Raw genomic sequence first — 19401 nt, 5'->3', positions numbered from 1 at the left:
AAATAATCTCTTGATAGGACAGCGGAACTCTTTTCTCTCCATCTTTATGATTTATCACATCACCTTAGAGAACTACTTTATGTATTACTGACTTTCTGCCCCAGACTAACAATATTTATGCAGAACTGAGTTCATGAAGGAAATGATCTGGGATAATGTTACTCAGTTGTTTCTTGTTACCTCCATATGGACAACCAAATACAGTTAATATTATGGAAGTGATTTATTATAGTTCCCAATTCATTACAATTCTTCATTCAGTAAAAAAAAAACACTTCATTACGATAATGACTGATTTTTCGTCATGATATTAGGAATGGTTTCATGGTTTCCAAAATCCTTGAAATTAAATGTTATATCAGCCTTCTCTCCAGATGAGCTGCATTATCAGAGTTTGATGAAAGTAGGAATGGAGTTCTGATCGACCATTTAAAGTATGCCTCATGAATGTTCTTTCATATCCTCTGGCACACAGTCTTACCTGTTCAAACATGAGTTATCCTGGATTACTTCTCAAAGCAAGAGCAGTTAACACTGCAGTGTGTTAGCTTTTAAACAATGCTATTGTGGTAAATTGTTAACTTTGCCTATTGTAGGCAACTGTTGACAGAAACTGGAGACCAAAAAATATCAGTCATTGATATGGTCAGTTATTAGCACTGTGCTTCCCAAAGGCAATACTACTTAATTTGACACATAGAGGCTGTCTGGAATTAGACTTAATTATCTTCTCAATACCATAATTATCTGTGCAGATAGTTCAGAATTCCTTAAGTGCAGATTATTGGTCAAGAAAATAGTTAAAATATTTAAGTGAGTACAGATTATTCCATTCTAATATAGCCATAGTTTCAACAAACTTAATTGAACCAAACTAGTTACACTTCGTTCATATTCTTGAGGCTCATTGCAGCAGTTAACACTTTAAAAATTTTTTTTTCAAAGCTCTTGTGAATCCTTGTGCTTTCAATTATGAGAATAGTACCCAGTCATTGTTTATTACAGCCATAAGATCAGGTGCAGTACAAAAATAGTATTTTTTTCCATGAATAAAACACCACACAAAAATACCTTCTCTTCAGTTTCGTTGTGCTTGTACAATGACAATAAAGTTGTTCTTCTTCTTGATGTAATAAAAATGTTGCTCTTTTCTGTAAAGAGAATAGATTGATGGATGAGGTATGCTAGTAAAAATATAGGCTAATAGTCTACCTCTCTTTGCTCACTAATAAATCTTTCATTGAAATTGAATTTATATATATAATTGCTTTATATTTCTGAAATTTTAAGTTATATAATAAATGTTGGTGATGAATCTTCTGTTGAAATTAGCAAAAAAAAGTTAGTTGTAATTTGGTCGGCCAATTAATGCTACAAAAATAATAAAAAACAATTGCAATATAAACAAATGAGAGAGCAATATATGATCTGCAAACATTTTCAGATACAAGCACCTTCACCAGTGATATATTTTCTGATTATCTGAAGGGGGGTAGGGGGCATGCACTTCTGTCTTTTTTTCAAGCAACCCAGGTTTTATTGTAGATTAGACATAATCACTTGCCTAAAGCTACTGAGTAAATCTTTATGGCTCACTGAGTGTTTAAGATCATGTTTCTCTTCCAAAGTGAATGCTTCAGTTACTATAAAACTTATCTTACCATATAAGTCTGTTAGAAAAGGATATCATAGTAGTATTAGAAATAGCTAGAAGTACATAAAATATCTGCAGAAAAAGTAAATAACACTGTCAAAGACAGTATAGATGTGGTGCTTGCTGATCTTCTCCAATTTTAGAGATGTAGCCTGTATATAGAATATGGAATCAGCATGAAAAAATAAAAAAAAATGTTGAGTATGAGTGAACATTCAATACTCCAGCCTCTTGCTTTCCAGAATTAATCCTTCTAAAGTGATTAATGTAAGAATAAAAGTGAAGAAGAAACTATGCATGCTCTATAACAAAGACAGAACATAAGGATAATAAATTAATATTGTGCCTCTAAATTAAGAGCTCACTTACCCGCTCAGTGCTGGTATTAGCTTTATACGCTGAGAGTTGTCATCACATAGCTTGTTACTTATGTAGAGTATTTTTGTTTATACCAGCTCTATTACTAATCAGTTTTGCTGGATGATCTGAATTTCTGTTATCATATGAGATGAAAAGGGTCATATCTGTATGCATTTTCTGTAAGCCGTATAATTCTTTAAATCTCTACCACACCTTCCTTCTTTAGGTATTTTCAGCTGCCTTCTATCATATCCTCTGATGTCTGAGCTGTAAGCTGTACTTTTTTGACTCTACTACGTACGTTTTTTTAGATAGGGTAACCGGAACTGAATATAGCTGAATATAGTTGGCTCAAATATAGCTAAAAAGATATACTGACTTTTCAAAGTAAGTTATGAAATTTTGCTCTAATTAGCTTATATAATAATCATGTTGAATATTCAGATTACCGGTACTTTGCGTGTCATACCTTGGCTACTGAGAAGGACTTGTTGATTTGCATGGGGGCCATAATCAGCACAGACTTATCAGAATGCTACTTGGCACCATCTCTAATCCCATCTCCTGTATGACATTCTTTATTTTCCCTGATTAACATTATTTTTTTTCTGAGCAAATACCATGTTTCTAAACAAAGTTTTAGGCTGCAGTTGCTTATTATTTCATTTTCTGAGAAAGCTAATGGGATACAAAACATTTCTGGGAATAAAACAATGGAGGCCAGAACTCAGATCTGCAGCCTGCTCCTTTTTAAAGTTTATTTTTTTAATGTGAAAAAGGTTGGAGTAGATGCCACTGAAAATGACATCTAAAAATATACCCGCATCATAGGCTGCCTCATTGAGCATCCCAGAATTAGCGAGTCAATTTGTAACAGAGGTAAATGAGCTTTTTAGTTACAGTACTATGTTAAATCTCACAAACAGTTCTTGTATCCTGTAATGCGTCTCATTATAAAGGAACTTACCTATCCCTTGAGACATTGATTCTCAGCAGGTAACAGCACCTGGCTGACCTTGTCTGAGGTTCCTACTTGGAACCTCAGGTTCCTACTTGGACGGGACACTAACCAGGGAGTAACAAATTTGTGGGCCAGTCAAGAAACACCTTGAAGTGGACCATGGCAAGCTACTTCCATTGTTTTACAAAGAAAACCGTATGACTGTGTCCATGAAGTTACTCTGGAGTTAAGCTCAATTTGAAAAAAGACTACTTTTAATGATGTTTTGAGAAAATGTAATTGAGATTATTCTGAATAGTGTTCAGTAATGTGCAGTGCATTTGTGGACTGCATGCTTCAAGTTGCTGCATGATTTTTTTTCCCCTGAGATGACTTTGTAAATAAACAGTGACCGTGTTGAAGAACTTACTTCCTTATTCCTGTTCAGAAAGTAAATAGAATACGCAGAGTTATTTACACTTGCCACAATTTTCTCTGCACCTTCACTTCTTTTTTTTTTTCTTTTAACTACTGGGTTTTCTTACATGGTTCATAAAAAACCACTTGATTTAATAAAGAAATTAAACTAGTTTGATGTGGTTGCAGCTTGCAGTCATTCTAAAGATCCATTTTGTTAGGTTCGTTAAACAATAACTTGCATATTTAAGAGAGATTAATGGGAGCAATATATTTGTCTTACCCAAACTTCATTGGCAGCTAAGTGGGTGAACCATGAAGTTTTTCTGTTCGCTCCAGTCATGTAAATATACCCACAAAATTAGTGACCTGCAAAAATTATATTGAGATACTACCATGTTTTCCTGAAAGGAAGTTTTATATTAAGTTTTGTTCCAAAATATGCATTAGGGTTTATTTTCTGGTTAGGTCTTATTTTGGGGGAAATACAGTACCAAATGTGTCCGTCTGACTGACTGATCTTAACTAAGGTTTATTTTGGAGGTAGAACATTTATTACAAGCATCCTGAAAAATCAAGCTTGGGCTTATTTTCCAGTTGGGTCTTATTTTCGAGACAAGACAGTAGTTGGCAGCAATGGAGACCAATAAGCTCTGTTCCATTTGTAGCAGCCATGCCATTTCTTTGTTGGGTGTGGTGAATGGTATTTCTCCTTTGTGGTAGCCACTTTATTTCCATGTTGGGCATAAATGGAAAGATGATATTATCTGTCTCTCTTCCATCAGCCAGTTTCTTCCCCTACCTTCAATTTAGTATCTATTATTCACTGCCAGGGAAGTTTGAATGATGACCATCTTTTTCTGCTGATGATTGAACTACAAAAACTTATTTGTAATGCCCAGGAAAATCATTTGGGGTAGTTCTAAATGTAAATACAATAGGTAGTGGGACTTCTACCTTTATAGCTTTGAAACTGGAATGGGGTCAGAAATAAGAACATATTCTATGCTCAAAAAATGTTCCTAATTCAATCACAAGCACTGGGATTGTGAAGGAAGACAGCTCTGAGTGCTGCTTCAGTGACTGGTTGCATTATTTTGTGATGGTACCCTAGTCAGCCACAAGTCCACTGTGTGCCCTTGCAGATTTGTTGCCTTCTTGTCAAATGGAAAATTGATGATGGCTTAATAAGAGTAGAACCAATGGTATGAACTCAAAATACCACCTATCTTGTCACTTAGCTTATATTTCAAAGTAGAAAAACTGCACATTTTATTATTATTTTTTTTTATATAAATTTTTATTATTTTTTAACATAAAAAACACAACAACAAAACATAAAAGTATCAGCTCCCCATATTTTTGTACACACCGTAAGTCGGTTGGTCCATCGGTTTTATGCATTCACCTCATAGTCACAATTACAGTTACTTTATATAATACTCTTATCAATACAAATTTATAAATCCTAGTATCTCTATTAAAGAAAAAAAAAAAAATTGACTAAACTTTTATTCGGTCATGCCTTTATGAGATAACTATATTTTAAATATTTTATTCTAAAACAAATCTTATAATCATACCAATTCTATCCCAAATATGAAAAAGAAAGAAACAAAGAAAACTATTATATAAATATAGTATCAAAAACCAATAAAAGGAAAGGGAAAATAAAGTCATTATTATTCCTTATTATCTAACTTTTATATTTTAATATTTCATCATTCAACCATTGATAGAAAAGATCCCAAACTAAATAAAATTGTTTATCTTCTTGCTCTCTAATTTCAAAAGTCAATCTACTCATCTCAGCACATTCCAAAATTTTCTTTACAACTTCTTCTTGCAATGGAATTTTCTCATTTTTCCAATTTTTTGCAAATACAATCCTAGCAGCAGTCAATACATTTACAATCAAATATTTCAACTCTTTACTATAAGTATCTGGTAGTATTCCCAATAGAAAAAACTCCGGTTTCAAGTCTATATGCTTCTTTGTCATTTTTTCCAGCCACATGTGGATTTTAGTCCAATATTTTCTAGCATCCTCACAAGTCCACCACATGTGATAGTATGAACCAGGTTTCTGATGACATTTCCAGCATTTTTCGGATTTGTTCTTAAACATTCTTGCTATCCTTGTCGGGGAAAATGCCACCTGTAAAACATCTTATACAAGTTTTCTTTATAGGCTGTAGACATTGTCATTTTATAATTTTGCGACCATAATTTCTGCCATTTCTCTAAATCAATCCCATATCCAAAATTCCTCCCCCACGCAATCATAGTTTCTTTAACTTGTTCTTCCTCAAGCTTAATTTGCAATAAATAACCATACAATTTTTAATCACCTTTTCATCAGTACCCATCAAAATCTTATCCAAGTCAGTTTGCTTATCATAAAATCCCTCTGCTTTGGAATCCTCATAGTACTTTGAATATATTTGCAAATATGAAAACCAATTCATCCGTATACCTTGTTCTTCCAATTTTTGCATCGATTTAAGTTCACCCTTTTCATCTAATAATTCCCATAGTTAACTGTTTGTTCCTTTTTATAGATTATAGGATAAGAAAACGCTTCTATCGTCGATAACCAAACTGGAATTTTCAAATAACACTGTTTTTTTATCTTCTCCCAATTCAACCACAGAGACTCCCGTATATAATGCCTTCTAAAATACCCCTGTGTTTTAGTTCCCTTGTACCATAAAAAAGCATGCCAGCCCAACAACAAATCATGACCTTCTAATGTCAACAATCTGCACATTTTAATAGTGGCAGTGAAGCACCTGTTCTTATAGATGTAGTTAAATATTGTATGTCTGCTCTTTTCCCCCTTTTTTTGCAGCATTCAGGGAAAGATCTTATCTTCATTTATTTAATTCCCTCTCATGTTGCTGTGCATGAATGAGTAAAGTTTGTAGAGGATGCTGATTTTAATAGTCTGACTATGTCTCTATGATCATAAGAAACCACTGCAAATTTTATGGGTAATATTCACCCACCTTTGCATCTATATTTCTGCAAGCTAGATGACCAAAACAATACGCTTAGTGATGCAGCCAAATTCTTCTGATATGAGGAATGATATACCTCTTTAAAACTTGGCTTTAACATTATTTTGTCTGGCCAGAGAAAGGGTATACTAACAGATACACATTCAATCCTGTTTCTGGAATTAAAGCTTTTAGAGATGAAAATTATTTTAGTCTATTATGTAGTAACTTAACCATAGCAAGTGTTGATCACATTTTGTCTAGATAGACATCAAGACTATCATCATTGGTTTTGATATTTTCTGTTATTTTTAACCTTTTTTCTCTTGGAAGCGAAGGGAAAGTGCATGGATTTCCACCTCATATTTGTTTTTTAAAACAATTTTATTAAAATTTTTAAAAAATAAAGATAAAAATCGATTCAAAATAGTATAAGGAAGAAAACAGAAAAAGAAAGAAACCAAAAGCTAAAAGTGCAAGCAACTATAGTACAGTTATAAATTTACCTCCTTCTCTAAAGTTACATCATGATACTCTTCTATGTTTAATCTATTCTGCCTAATCATTAAAACCATAAACCATAAGTTCATCTTTTTCTATTTTACACAAAAAGTCCACAATGGATTTCCAATCAGAATAGATATAGGTATTGTCATTTTTCTGAACAAAGAAGTCAATTTGGCCATCTCACCAAGTTCTATCATTTTCACCAACCCTTCTTCCTTTTAGGTATTGCTGAATCTTTCCACCTTATATTCAGAATAATTATTTGGAATAAGTTAAGCCTTCCAAAAACTGCTCACAGATCAAAAGCTTTCTTGATGTTGACAGCTGTTTGTTTCCTCTTTTGGTTTTATTATGAATTCAAAGAGATGGAGGCACAGATAGATAGATATGTATGTATGTATGTATGTATGTATGTATGTATGTATGTATGTATGTATGTATGTATGTAAAAAAGGGTGTACTTTTATTCCAGTTTTGAAATCATAAAAAATTCCTAAATAGGCCACATGAACTACTGCTGTATGTAGATTCTAATTTGCCTTTTCTTAGAAAAATCGTTTCTGATGGGAAAAATCTAAAAAAAATTCCACATAAATAAGATTAAAGGAAGATTCTCAGATCCAGTGAAATTCAGTGTGAAAACTGAAGATAGCACTGAAAATGCTTAATTGTAATTTTCTTTGTAATTTTCAAAATTGTAATTTTGAAATTGCTTTTTGTCTACAGTTTGCAGCAGCCTGATACTGATTCAGTTCAAAAGTCAAAGTACCTCTGGCCCCCTGGTTAATTTTGTTTCAGCCATGTGGAAAGATAAGCTGGTTGGATGGTTTTAAAATGGGAAATGAAGCTTGGTGGGGACAGATGATGTAGATTAGACCACAGAATAGGAATATAGGAACCTTGCTAATCAGGATAAGTTGGCTGCATAATGCTGATTGTGTGCATTCAAATGAACTGTCTGTATTCCTCGATTCTTAGCAAATGTTATCATTAACAGGCAAATGTTGCAGTATTTTCTATTGCACCCTAAGAGCACTCTATGTCTACACATAGTTATCTATAGAGGAAGAAGTTTGCATATTTGTTTCTAGTATAGACTATAGCTGGATCAAGCTCTTCTTGGAATTTCTTTGTATGAACCATCTCACTGTTTACATAACATTAATGCTGGGCACCACCCAATGACGCTGGATTTTTCTTTCTTTATTTTCCTGTTACCCTTTGTGGAAGAATGCACACATTATGAAAGTATTTTCCTCAAAAGAAAATTGATCTAACATCAGGATAAAACTCTAGTATTCTACAAATTATGAAAATCAAAGTAGATTGATTTTACTTCTAAGATGTTTACCTCTAACATCTTTTGAATAAGATGCAGCAGAGTAAGATACTCAGTTAGAAAAAGAAGCTGAGAACCATCCAGTTCTTTTCAAGACTAAATTGATACTTTCTCTCTTGATCCATTTTAGTTGGCTTTGTTTGTATCAATAAAACTTAATCCTAGAAGTCAGCCTGAGAAACGGACTTCTGTACAGTGCAGTTAAGTTTGGCTAGGATTACCCTACCCAAAAATGTTCCTGGATGCCCTCCTTTTTATGTCCTCCATGGGTAGGTTACCACAGCAATTCCTCAAATTCCCACCAAGCATTTGGAATCCATCTGGCAGAGGAAGGGTAATCCAGACTTCCTTAACTGTTTTTATAGGAAATTACATTTTATTAACATAGTTTAAGATTCTCACATTTTCAACATAGTTGAAAACAAGTATTTCAACTTCTTCCTGTGATTATGATTGTTTTATCTTGTGTCAACAAACTTCCACAGGATTGATTTGAATATATAGCCAAATTGATTGTCCAAATTGATTCATCCACACTGGTCAGAAAACTGAGTAAGAAAATTTCTACCGTTCAGTTCTTTTGATGTTGAGTTGCTAATTGGAAAAGTCACCAAATGATATTTTGATTATGTGTGGGAATATTCCTCTCTAGGATTAGTCACTAATTAGGCGCTAACAATTGACTGGACCTCTCCCAGGCTTCAACTAAATAAAGGTTAGCACACCCATGTGATTGAACATTAAATATTAATTAAATATTATAGTTGTTTACAACAATTAAACACATACATTTGGCAGCAGAAAATTATTGTGTAAATATTCAAAGTACCCAACACACAAAACAATAAATTAGACATGGTGCTAAAAGCTTACAGCCACTTCACAGTTTTGAAACCATGGGGAGCTCAAAGCAGTAATAGAAATACTTATTGCTGGCACATGGTTTTTTCTTCTCCTGCACACCTAAATGCAGGCATGCACACCCACACATATTTTATACTTTAGGAATAAACAGGCTCTAAATAGAAAATACAATCCATTAAAATCACTAGCATATATTTGGATGACTTGTCAGTACTAGAGCAGAGGCATGCAAAGTAAGTTTGAAGGACCATTTAAAGTACTAATGGTGTTGCAAAAAATAAAAATAAAAATCTGCAAACTTGTCCCTCCTGCTCGTTGTCACATTTCACACCTGCATGGAACATAAACAAGTTTCAATGCATGAACTTGTAGGGGCTGATAAAATTTATCATTGGCATTAGCCACTGAGACCCAGCATAGATGGATAATCTTCACATGTTCCTTTTAAGATGAACCTGGTTCTGGGATTTCATTGACATAATCAGAAATCAAAAGTTTGATAAAAGAAACTCTGTTCCTATAACATTACCTAAACTTTCATATTCTCCGGTAAACTGATATCAAAATAATCTTACATAAACGTTAGTAATTTAGCTGACTTTGTGATTAGTTGAAGGCTATATAATCTGATTATCTGTACTACCCATAGATTGGTTGGATAAATATAATTCTGGTACACAACTAAAATAAACTTCTTCTTGTTGGTACCAGCATAAGCAATCATGGATGACAGAAAAATAGATGTAGTCATGTCTATCATTAGAAGCCCAGACAATTACTTGATTGTAATTTCATCCCTGGTGGCTATTGCTGTGTTAGCAAAGGTATTCAAAAAGTGTTCTTAATTTAGAATTAAATCTCTAAAATACAAAAGTTATAGCAGATACCGCAGCAGATACAATTATACTAGCATTCGTTGTCCTGTATCTGATTATTAATTTTGCACTGGGTAAAAAAGCACCTACCAAAGGGCAAAGTTCTCCTTTTATCATCAGAGTGTAAGTTATTGTATTGTGTGCCTATATGTGGTTTTAAATGATATTTATAGTTTATCAAACAGACATTTGAAGAAGATGTGGATCTTGCATTAATTACAGATATGATTGATCATATTTCATATATGTACTTGCAAATGCAGTATCTGATTGGATTTGGTTCTGTTTGGTGCAATATTTAGTTTGAGTAATAATAATTTGAGTAATAACACGTGAGTGAGCATTCCTATTACCAGGTTAGCCATCTATCCTTGAGCTGAAAAAAAGTAAATTCCTTCACACTCTAATAAGACACAAATGAGATGTCAAAAGGAGTAACCATCTATTACTCTTGGCATTCAGTTCCTAAGAAATCAAACATGAACTTTATTTATCTGAACCAAATAATTAAACCTGAACCATTATTTATTTGCTACCCAATAATGCACTTCTCTGGATTATTAGGGGAGCTACTACCTTTGAACGTCTGCCCCTTTCTGATGTGTCTAAACACCTGGATTTATCTACAAAACTCGTTATGTTTCCCTAATTACAAAGTGGCACAACTGGAGTATATGCAGTTTTCTGAGATTTATTTTTATGGTGTAAAAGGAAGAGAAAATTAGTTGCCCAATACCATAGTTATTGCATAAGCCTGTTTGGAGGTGCATTTTCTTGGAACAAGTGCTGACTGTGTCTTGCTGTTTTGTGCTCAACAAGCCTGAACTGGAAGGAGGAAAAGAACAAGAAGTGCCTGTTCCACCTTTCCCAAATACTGCTTTGGGAACTGGTTCCCCCATGGGAAACTTGACAGATTTCAGTGCAACGCCAGGGAGTCAAGCAGAAGGTGACTTATTGATATTTCCAGCTGCTACACCAGTGTTTCTCAACCTTGCCAATATTAAGCTGTGTGAACTTCAACATCCAGAGCATTCCCAGTGCTGGCTGGGGAATTCTACAAGTTGAAGTCCATATAGTTTAAAGTTGCCAACATTGAGAAACACTGGTGTTAGTGGCTGGAAATACCAACATCACCTTCATCTACACCAGGGCTGTCAAACTCACGCCCCATGGACCAGATGCGTCACACGCTGGCCATGCCCATGCCCGGTTTAGCGAAGGGGGGGGGAAGTCATGATATGTCACATGACAGCACCATGACAATGCGAGTTTGACACCCCTGATCTACACAGATGAAGCATTTAAGGTATGCATTTAAGCAATGCCTTTCAGGCATGCTGTTGGGAGCATCTTTAAATATGACTGTTGGCTGGATTGGCTTGAGTTTGGTGACCATTTGAAAGTGCCTTCATATAGTCCAACCATCCTTGCTTAAAATTATTTGTAACCCTGTGCTGGGGTCAAAGGTCAAGAAGTTTAGGATTTCGTGGGAACATGCGCTTGTTTGGACTTGGTTCAAAAGCTTAGGTTACTTGCTTGACAGGTAGCAATTAGAGAGTAATAGCTTGCCAAGCTGGAATGTCGTAGCTGAGGCCCATTGCTGAGGATCTGGTTTACCTGTTCAACAGGTGTGGGCTGTAGGGCCAAGATAAGTATGTGCTCACACAGCATTCCAAAGAATCAATTTTCCCTTTAAAAGACATTGTCATGACTGCAGGGCATAAAAGAGCTGGGTTGAGCCCCTCTGGAAGGTAGTTGGTTATTTGCACAGCAAAGAAACAAAATAAATAGTGGCAGAAGAGATAAGGAAAAAGAGATGGAGGGAAGAACAATGCTCTTGTTTCTCTCCCCTTTCTGTTTTCCTACTGGTTTGGTAAGAAGTACCACTGGTTTGAGTGGTAAATGAATGGAACGAATAGTCGTGTCTCGGAGCATTTTAATGTACAATACAAGCCTTCCCCAGATGAATGGTCTCCAAATGTATTTGGCTATCGTAGAGGGGGGACAGTGGAAGTTGTATATTTGGAAGACACAAGTTAGTGCCAGTTGCAGTGTGCTCCAGATTTCTTTGACATGCTTCTATCTACCTTCTCTCATGGATCTGTGATTATCATTCCAAATGCAGTTTTGTCTGGATGCTGTATACTTTTGACATGTACAGGTATTTATAAACCTCAAGTAAATGTTTCTAATGCAACATTGTAAAGAAAATATTTGCTTGAAATGTCCATTCTGTAAGCAGTTTATGAAAATTATAATCGTCCATTCGAGCCAATAGATCCTTTCTCATTTTATTTTTACAATATTCCTGTAAAGTATGTTGTTATATTATCCACCTAGTCCGGTGTTTTTCAAGCTTGGCAACTTTAAGATATGTAAACTTCAACTCCCAAATTCCCCAGCCAGTCCACATAACTTTAAAATTGTCAAATTTGAAAAACACTGATCTAGTCCATGGTGAGAGCAATGTTGGCATGGAGATTTAACCCAAGAGTCCAATCTAGCCTTTTAGCCCAGTGGTGGGATTCATTTTTTTTAAAACTACCAGTTCTGTGGGTGTGGCTTGGTGGGCGTGTCAGGGGAAGGACACTGTAAAATCTCCAGTCAGAGGTGGTATTTGCCAGTTCTCCGAAGTACTCAAAATTTCTGCTACCAGTTCTCCAGAACTGGTCAGAACCTGCTGAATACCGCCTCTGGTTTAGCCACTCTCTATAACGATATTTGAAAGATCTTTTCAGTATTTAATATATTACATATTTCTTTGCTATGATTTTCTCAAATTTAAAAGAAACATAGTATCTGAAATTTGAATTCAGATGTTACAGCATTAGTTAGGATCAGATTTTTAACTGATTATTGAATCGATATAGTGTAATAGATACTGCAGACTGTTTAACCATGACAGCGAGATCCAAGTTCAACTTCAACTATGGAAGTGACTTGGGGTCAGAAAATTATTTAGTGCCCAGGATTATTGTTGTGGGAAAAAATAGAGGAGGACATCTTTGTATGCTACCTTAAAATCTTGGAAAAGGATGGGATATAAATTTAGCAAAATTAAAATAAATACATTTTAATCATGCACAAAGATAGATATGAGATGTACCTTGAAATAGTAGCTAAAATAGAGGAAAAAGCACCACTGTAGGGTCACACATCATGCTGTTAAAATGTAGTTTACTTGGTTTTGTGTGTTGTGCAAAACTAGCCATTGTGGTTTAGAAAGAGAATTCATAGCTTAGCCTGAATGGCTCAAACAGCCAATTATAGCTTAGTCAACATATTGTGGTCAATAAAACCAAAGCTTTGTGTAACACAGTGACAGATCAACAGATATAAACAAGATGAACAAATGAATCTTGGTCTTCTTTTATAGAGATGTCCTCAACTTGCTTTCTAGAGAAGTTTTTTTCCCCCTGGAACTGATTAGTTAATAATTGAGTTGGTTCAAGCAATCCGGTCAGCATGGAAGACCATATTGTTTCTTATGCATTCTTAAAGTACATTTCTAAAAGTTCAGATGCTCAGCACCTTCTCATTTTGCACAAGGATGCCTTTATCTTACCTTGTTTGTTTACGTATGATTCTTATAGATCACTGCAGTCCAAATAAATATCCTAACAGTCTACTTCCAGTTAAAATTAAATGCATATCCATACAATTTGCACAGCATGTCAAAACACCTTGAGACAATAAGAGAATAAGAACCAAAATCATGTTCCTTGGAAAATTTTGTAGTGATGAAACATAGCTTTAAAGAGCACCCAATTTTTAAAAAGCCTAAGGAGATTCTATTCCCACCTCCAGGTTTTCTTAATAATAATTACTCCTGCAAGCCATTGACAAATGGGATGTTTCATTGAATGAACAGCATGCATGACCACTTGAAAGGAAGCTCCGAGGAATTCAGTACAGTGAAACTTCCAATTATATGCGTGTAAAATTGCAGCCTAACTCCAGGCCTGGATTCAACTATTTTGAAATGAAGATACATCATGTAGTTTTTAAAGTATGTTTTAGAAGTGAAATGAACCACTGATGCATTTAATATGGCCTCTCCAGATCCACTTGAAACTTGGCTTCACCTTTTAATTGCATTGAAAAAAGCTATCAGAGCAAACTATCAAATTATTTGCTTTGCATTGCTAGAGTGCCTGGAAAAGAGAGAAAGCATTAATATATCTTCTGCTAAAATGCTTTCTGATAGTGCATTATATACAAACCTTAATCAGTGTCATCCATTTGAAGAAACTTGTTTATGCTTTTTGATACTTTTCTCCAGAAAATCTTATTGGTTTCCTGCATTGTTGCATTGACCTATCCATATCATTCTATAATTCCAATATTTTTTTTGTTTCTCCAACTCTTGCATCCTGTTATCCATAAGGGGGACCACTCCTCTCTTAATGTTGAATTTAGCACACTTTGCAAATTGCTGTAGAAGTTCTCAATTTCTTCATTCGCTGCTTCTAAACAAACTCGGATATTGTTGAAGCTTGAGATGGAAAACCAGCATCATTTATGGCTTAAAAATGACACAAAACCAAGAGTTTTGTAATCTTCTACTTTTTATGGAATATTTTAAATTCTTTAAAAATGTCCCATCAATGTGAAATCAGTAAAAACATACAGATAGTTTTCATGTAGGGACCACAATTGGCATCAAATCAGTAATTAAGCAAACTAGCCACTTTCACTAATTGAAACCATAACTTTGCCTACGATCTTATTTTCCTTTGCTTTACAGACTTGTTAAGGTCATAAATGTGAGGATTGATCATAAAGTTACATCACTGTTGTTACCTGTGGCTTAAATGTCACAGCTAAGGAAAGCAGCGTAGGATACATTATTGTATTTTTGCTCTCAGCAATGATATTGGAGAAATTTGCTTCAAGTTCAACAGATTTGCTTAGACAGATTGAGTATCAGGCCAAGTTAATTAGGCCTGATTTGCAGGATATCTCAGTTACAGCATGATTAGGTAGAGTATCTTAATCACAATTTTAATCCATGTTTGCATGGCATTTAGGGGACATCCAAACCCAGGCAGAAAGGAATTATCTTTCCTATTTAACTTCTAGACGTGGAGGTAAAAGCAGGATGAAGGTTGTGATTCTTTCATTGTTCATCCCCCATAAAATGTCTCCTTCCCATTAAACAAGATTCCTGGTGATGAAATAAGAATAAGGGATGGAGGAAAATGCAACCTTCTCCCATTCGTTCAGTTTCCTGATCCACTAGATATTGGCATGCACCCATCAGTATGTCCAGAGTCATATTTGGCTTATGTTGGAGAACTGTATGAGACAAATTCCTCAGACATAGAGGTCTTTAATCTGTCTTGCTTCATCTACCCTGCCACTGTGTAAGAAGGAGGAATATGTACCTTACCATAAGGCCATTTCAGCTACTCCAAATGCTGTTTATGCATTATTTACCCCCCCCCAAAAAAAAAAAAAACTTTCTATAGCCTGAGCAATATAAAGCAGGCAAGCCTCAATCTGATGAAATATCTCTGTTACACAGAAAATGATGTGCTTGATTTTCCTTTTTGTTTTCCAGAAATCAAACCATTTGCACGATGCTGCTGTAATTGAAATTATTTCAAGTGGGTTTTAATTCCAGCACTTCAGGAAATAAAAAGGCCTCCCTGCCGTCTCTCCCAGAAAGCAAAGACATGAGTCAAACTACCCTTGGAGGATGAAACTCAGCTGATGTGAGGGGAGAGAAGAACTTTAAGCACAGGGTCGAATTTGGTCAAAGTTGCAAAAATGCTATGTTTGGAACAATGTTTTCTCAACCTTAGTAAATTTAAAATATATGAACTTTAAGACCCATGGCTGGCTGGGGAATTCTGGGAGTTGAAATCCACACATCTTAAACTTGCTATAGTTACAGAGAATTGCATTACAGACTAACAGAGTTGGAAGGGACCTTGTAGATCATCTAGTCTAGTCCAACCCCCATCCAAGCAGGAGACCCTACACCATTTCTGACAGATGGGAGTCCAATCTCTTCTTGAAAGTCTCAAGTGATGGTGCGCCCACAACTTCCGAGGGCAAGTTGTTCCATTGGTTGATTGTTCTCACTGTCAGAAAGTTTCTCCTTATTTCCAGGTTAAATCTCTCCTTGATCAGTTTCCATCCATTATTCCTTGTTTGGCCTTCAGGTGCCTTGGAAAATAGCTTGACCCCTTCCTCTCTGTAGCAGCCCCTCAAATATTGGAATACTACTATCATGTCTCCCCAGATCCTTCTCTTCGCTAGACTAGCCATGCCCAGTTTCCAATTGAGAAACACTGCTTTAGAATCACGAGTTAGGAAAATCAATGGAAATAGAGTTTGGAACCTAATATTACCCTGCTCACAGCAGGTAGAAATTAAATGTGTTCAGTTAAAGAACCTGCTTCAAAGTTTTCACACTCTAAAATTTGTCACAATTGTGCGTTATCCTGAATTCAAACCTTGCACCTTTGAGATGCCTGCCTTTTAATTGTGCCTACCAGGCCTCCTTATTTTTTTCTTGTAATGGCTTGGTTTAATACAGACCAGATGTCAGGTGTGAAGGATCAGGTCCACATATGAAGGTCTAATTAAACTGAGTTATTGCTAATAATGCCTGTGCACAGGAATCTTCTCACCAACAAGCTAGATAAGGTCAACAGGATTCAAGGGAAGTTGAACTTAGTTTGCTTATGACTACATAAAGATTCTAGGCTGATCCCTCTTTTAACTCTGCCCCCGGGTTCTGCCATTCTTCCTTCTTATACTGGGATAGTGCATTTATTTAAGAACATTTGAAAAAGTTTTGAATAAGCTAATATAGTAAAATAAATATGAGATAAAATGGCAGTTTTCCTGCATACTTACCCAGGCATAAAATTAGGCGGTGAATATGCAAGCTTACAACCACGGGTTCATTTCTGTGAGCCGGGATAGTCAATGAAATATATGAGATTCATTTAGCCTAATTTAACATGATGCATCAATGCCCAAGTACAGCTTTGCCCATCTGGAAGAGGCCTGAAAATAAAGCCAAAACCAAACAAAATCCAAAATGTGGGTTTATTTCAGACAGATGGCATTTTCACACATCATGATGTTAACCAAATGGATAGCTTGTTGACTACAGATTCACATGGCAGGAGCCTGTGGTTGATTCACCACCAACACTAGGTAAGTGCAGTGGTTCACTAGGACTGGACTGAGATATACAAGCCCCTCCAAATATCGTTGCAGTTGCTACACTCTTTTTAAAATCTTCCCACAAAATAGATGCACTGCTGTAAGCAAAAATCCAAACAGCTGTATCCATCATCTTAATTCCTCAGAGAATAGGAAATCTGTGAGAATAAAATAGAAGGAGAGAAAGAGTGCCGCTGCTTCCCCACTAGTAAGAAGAGATTGGAGACTTAAAGGGAAAAGAAGTCCAGCATTTTATGAATAGGAGAATCAAGCAGGTCAGTGCTAAGAAAGGCAAGTGGTGATTTTCTTTCCAAGAAAGCAGCTTCCTCAGTACTCACTCCAGAGGTGGCATTCAGCAGGTTCTGACCAGTTCTGGAGAACCAGTAGCAGAAATTTTGAGTAGTTTGGAGAACCGGCAAATACCACCTATGGCTGGAGATTTTACAGTATCCTTTCCCAGCTACGCCCACCAAGCCACACCCACAGAACCGGTAGTAAAAAAAAAAATGAATCCCACCACTGACTCCACCATAGCTGCACCACGGGACAAGGTTAACCTGTGAATGTGATGATCTTGCTTCTGTTGGCAAGCTGTCTGGTCTTTTAATTCCCCATGCTTCTTAAGGTAGTATCATCAGTAAAAAAAATTAGTGGTGGCTGGCTCACAGTTGCTTATTAGTGTTAATTTGGATAAGGACCTATACATGTACGGTGTGTTGGCTCCTGGTGATTGAATGAGTCCCTGCAATGTTCTTGGCAAGATTTCAGGAGTGATTTGCCATTGTCTCCTTCCTAGGGTTAGGAGAGAGTGACTGGCCCAAGACATCCACCTGGCTTTGGGCCTAAGGCAAGATTAGAAATCATGGTTTTTGGATTTTTTGCCTGGTGTCTTAACCACTGCACCAAATTGACTCTGATATTCATAAATCTACCTGCTTATTAAGATTTACTTTTCCGGCTTGGCTGCAGTTCCCTTTGCTAATGGAAAAGTAGTTTTGGTAGGGCAACCCCAGGATGCGTACTACTTTCTCTGTAGCACATGAAATTATTTCCCAGTCCAAGAAAGAAATAGAAATTCTTTTACTGATCTGTGTTTGTGTTACATATGTTACTTGTTGCCCTTTAAATATCTTACATGTTGAATATGTATTGCTAAGTTTGTAAGCCAATGTGAAGCAATGTATAAATATTTCAAATAAAAATGTTCAAAACCTGCCATTTGTTAATAGTTCTTTTTAACTGTTGTTTCATTTGTCGATTATTTTAATATGGATTAAGTTACCATTACTAAATTTTAAAATTAGATATGTATATAAATATGAAGTAAATATTTTAAATTTTAAAATATATATACACACATGCTACCCATTCTCATGTTTGGCTGAAAAATTACCACTGATTACTCATGATTCTTACTTGCTATAAGCATTTAATGTATGGCTGTTTAGACACTGGTTATAAAAATTAGAAATTCACCCATTACTTCTTTAAGAAAATCTGTTAAGTTATATTAACTGGTGCTTTTAAAGATGTTGATTGAAAGACATTTTGCCATGGAGAAGGAATCTCTCAGCATGCTCTAACATGTAATCCAGAATGAGTAAAATATACTCTAAGACAGGAACATTCACGCACAAAAAGCAGTGCTAACACAGTTGAACAAAACTATAAAGAATGAGTCTTGTTGATGAAGCCCATGTTCATTTCCATTTCAAAAGATTTCTTGTTCATCGGCTGTTTGTATTTTGTTAAATAACACATCTATTTATCTCTTTCTTGGACTGTCTTATACTTAGCATGTTTGAGAAGATTAAACTCTTTGAGATGATATATGATAGATCTATATAGACAGACAGACAGATAGTTAGATGATATAGATTGACCAGACCAGACTGGCAGACAAAAATTCTCTGCTATAGGACAAGTTCAGTTCAAATAGCAATTGCACTTACTTATACACCGCTTCACAGTGCTTTACAACCTCTCTAAGTGGTTTACAGAGTCAGTATATTGTCCCCAACAATCTGAGTTCTCATTTTACCCACCTCAGAAGGATGGAAGGCTGAGTCAACCTTGAGCCAGTGAGATTCGAACTGCTAAACTACTGGCAGTTGGCAGTCAGCAGAATTAGCCTGCAATACTGCATTCTAACCACTGCGCCACCATGGTTCTTTTGAAATAGTTTCAAAAGGACATTAGAGAAATTTATGAAGGGTATTACTGCTTGTTGGTAATCCTTGACTTATGACTGATTGGTTAAC

At 35.6% G+C, this 19401-nt stretch overlaps 2 long non-coding RNA genes across 7 annotated transcripts in view; one reads left to right on the top strand and one right to left on the bottom strand.

Annotated features, from left to right (window-relative positions):
- Nucleotides 1–18355, top strand: part of LOC113438234 (uncharacterized) — a 28076-nt gene extending 9721 nt beyond the window's left edge. For 2 of the 6 annotated variants that reach the window (XR_015743271.1, XR_015743270.1), the window contains one exon: nt 15519–18355. This is a non-coding gene — a long non-coding RNA (uncharacterized LOC113438234). The remainder of the gene's footprint in view (nt 1–15518) is intronic. The other 4 variants (XR_015743275.1, XR_015743274.1, XR_015743273.1 and 1 more) reach the window with 4 other exon arrangements.
- Nucleotides 209–2975, bottom strand: LOC148126435 (uncharacterized). Its single transcript, XR_015743276.1, has 2 exons — nt 2024–2975; nt 209–1151 (listed from the first exon to the last, which is right to left on the bottom strand). It is a non-coding gene; the product is annotated as an uncharacterized LOC148126435 (long non-coding RNA).
- Nucleotides 18356–19401: the final 1046 nt, after the last annotated feature.

Source organism: Pseudonaja textilis, chromosome 3 (genome assembly GCF_049901715.1).
Source record: "Pseudonaja textilis isolate UNSWEBS1 chromosome 3, rPseTex1.2, whole genome shotgun sequence".
Lineage (NCBI taxonomy): Eukaryota > Metazoa > Chordata > Lepidosauria > Squamata > Elapidae > Pseudonaja > Pseudonaja textilis.
This window is presented reverse-complemented; position numbering and strand designations above follow the sequence as displayed.